The 3,570-nt window shown below is 35.0% G+C and overlaps 1 non-coding gene across 1 annotated transcript; it reads left to right on the top strand.

The window, feature by feature from the left end:
* The first annotated feature begins 223 nt into the window (after positions 1-223).
* On the top strand, positions 224-328 carry LOC124892778. Its single transcript, XR_007050424.1, has one exon. It is a non-coding gene; the product is annotated as a small nucleolar RNA R71 (small nucleolar RNA).
* The last annotated feature ends 3,242 nt before the right edge of the window (positions 329-3,570 follow it).

Here is a 3,570-nt window from a genome sequence, read left to right on the forward strand (position 1 = left end):
CATTGCAATATGGGTAATTTTTAGTAGTGTGGTAGGGGAACCTTTAGCTTTATCGGTGTATCGGGTGTGCCACCCCCTATTTTTCTTTGTGATATGCTCAAGCAAAGTTAAAGCAACTTTATATGACAACGTCACAAGTGATCCACTGGCCGTGTTGTCCACCACAGTCTTCTTGAGTTGTTCCAACTACCTATAGAATATTTTTAGGAGCATCTTGTCGAATACCACATGGTTAGGACATTGTACAATATTTTCATTAAACCTCTTTCAAACTTCATATAGAGTTTCCCCATTGAGTTGATGAAAATTAATGATTTTATCACATAATAGGAACAACTTTGTTGATGGGAAGTAACGATTAAGAAAATATTAGAAAGCTTGACCAATGTTGTAATTGACCCAGCAAGAAGAGACCTCAACCACAACATCACCTCACCTATTAGAGAGAATTGGAAGAGGCATAATTGTATGGATTCTTGTGAAGTGTGAGCAATGTCGAATGCGGCACGTACTTCCACAAAAAATTTCACGTAAAAGTCTGGGTCTTCATGAGCTTGATACCCAAAGAGTCATTTTATTTAAATCATATGTAATATCATAATTGTGACATAGAATACCCCAATCCCTATATTTAGTGGGATATAGATGGCATTAGAATGGCCCGCATCGTAGAGATGGTCTTCATCATCAAGGGGCCCATCAAAGGTCTTGGGCATTTCTTGTATGTTCACTTATTCTGTTGTGGACAATATTTAAATCACCTATAAATAAACAAAAACAACAACAAAAATAAATATCTCACGCTCTAAGTAAACGAAAAATTACTATAAACACCACACAAGCGAAAACTAAGTTTCACTCCCCGACAATAGCACCTTTTCTATTAACCTCACCTATACCATTGTTTTGGTGTAGAATAATTATTGTCAAATATAATAACCAAACTTGAGTTGGGGATTAATCCACAAGTGGTGTAACTAGTATTCAAATCCTATGTGTGTTGAAGGTTACTAAGTATTTACCCACAATGTAAACATAAAGTAAAACATAAACTAAAATTTGTGGGTATGGTTTGAATGATTGTTAAACAAAAAATAATTAAACTACAAATTTAGATCAGCAATTATAGATAATATAAAAATAGGATACTAGTCTTGGGTTATGTCTTCCTAAGGGCAAATAGTGCATGATTACATGATAATCAAATGCAAACTCTAGTTAATGAATATATGGGTAGGCTAGGTTATGCATTTTTAAGTTATTTTTTCAATCAAACACCAAAATGCCCCCCATGGATACATTAGAATACTCCATGGGTGTGGAAAATAAATCACCCCACAACCGCAATTGGGCATCCCTATTTCTAGGAATATGCACAAGACATAGAAAATTCACAATACATCTTTATTTCTAAGATGATGAAATAGAATAAACTAACATCAAATTATTGTTCACAAATACTTGTCAGCTATATCCCTCTTTCAAGGATGATATGGGATCTAAATGAATACTCACATCCTTATCTCGGTAACTAAGGTCGATCCTAGCTCCTGATTTTCCAATTTTTACACTCCTTTGCTATTTTTGTTTTCTTTTTTAGCTCACTTCACTTGTCTACTTCCATTTACTTGTGAACCTACAAGCCAATGGAATTAGTGTACTCAAATGGAAAATTCCCCTCATTTACACAATTTAATCATAGTAGTGTTCACAAATTTGGAGGTATATGGGTGGTAAATTTATCACTCATCATGTACCATTTGTCATGACTGGAAAATGAAGAGAAGAGCACAGAGGATCAGGAAATTAATGATTCTTTCCTGGATGAGAAGGTTCTTATTGATACTCTTGGTTTGGTTCCTTGATATAAGGAATTTCAAACATTCTTGTTACAACATCATCCTAGATTACCTCAGTTTTCATCATAAAAAGAGTTTTTACATGATGTGACCTGGTATTTTTTGGATGAGTCTTATTTGTTTAGACATTATGCCTATAACATTATTAGAAGATGTATATTGGACCTCCGTAGCTGGGGTACATCATGCAGGTGCTCGAACTGTAAGAAAGATCATACAAAGTGGTTACTATTGGCCCTCAATTCACAAGAAGGCTTATGAATTTGTGAGGGATTGTAATCAATATGAATGACAGGTGTCCATCTCTTGACATCATAAGATGTCGATGTCTAAGATGTTGGAGGCAGAGCTATTATATGTATGGGGAATAGATTTTAGGGGACCCTTTATGAGTTTTTATGGTCACAAATACATCTTGGATACTGTGGACTACGTGTCATAGTGGGTGGAGGCCGTGGCTCTAGAAAATAATGAAGGCAAGAGAGTGGTTGCATTCTTTAGAAGGAACATTTTCTCATATTTGGTGTTTTAAGTACCATTATAAGTTATAGAGGTTCATACTTTTGCAACAAGGTTTTCAAAGTTGCATTGACTAAATATAGGGTGAAACAACATAAGGTAGCTACACCTTATCACCTACAAACTAACGGGCAAGTGGAAGTTTCAAACAAGGAAATTAAATCTATCTTGGCCAAGACTATTAATGCAAATAGAATTGATTGGTCATGAATACTTGATGACGCCCATTGGGCCTATCAAACAACTTTAAAGATGTCTATTAGAATGTCCACTTACCATCTTGGTTTTGGTAAATCTTATTATCTGCCAGTGGAACTTGAACACAAGGCATTGTAGTCAATCAAGAGATTGAACTTGAGTATGAAACAAGTAGCTGATTTGAGGCTAGATTAACTTAATAAAATGGACGAGTTTTGCCTCAGAGCTGATGAAAGGTCTGATTTTTATAAGGAAAGAATGATGTAGTACCATAATCAAAGAATTGAAAAGAGAGACTTTCAAGTGAGTGATTAGGTGCTGCTCTTTAACTCACAATTAAAGCTTTTCCCTAGGAAGTTGAAGTTGAAATATTTAGGACCCTTAAAAATAACCAAAGATTTTCCACCAAGGGTAGTTGAGCTAGAGCACAAAAATGGAAGTGTATTCAAGGAAAATAGACAAAGGATCAAACAATACCTTGGCCTGATGGATGAGGTAAAAGTTTTTTATATAGTCTATCTTGATGAAGTCTTAGTAATCAATATAACCGAGTCCTGCCATGACGTTAAATCAGGCACTAGTAGACGGAATCCAAAAATATGTTGTAACATCATGTAGATAGTTATTTTTGATCTATTTCTAGTAATAATCGATGTGTTGAGTGTGTAGAAGTTGTAATATAGGAAATTTGAAGTTGAAGTACACTGGATAAGTAGGGATGGATGGACTGACAGACTGTTACCTATGCAACTGATCATCATCCTGACAGTCACATATGGATCAACTAATTTAAATTCTAGATAAGGATTAATGATTATTATGACATACCATTACATATATGATGGACTGATATTGAGACCTTCAGCCTACGGTGAAGTTAGAGCTATTTTGGTAAGAAGCAATGACTAAGCCAATTGATTATTACGTGTACGATGAACCATCACTTAGCTAATCCCTATGCATCATTATTTAAATACTATTTGGGTTGCCACAA

Source organism: Capsicum annuum, unplaced genomic scaffold (assembly GCF_002878395.1).
Source record: "Capsicum annuum cultivar UCD-10X-F1 unplaced genomic scaffold, UCD10Xv1.1 ctg50530, whole genome shotgun sequence".
NCBI lineage: Eukaryota > Viridiplantae > Streptophyta > Magnoliopsida > Solanales > Solanaceae > Capsicum > Capsicum annuum.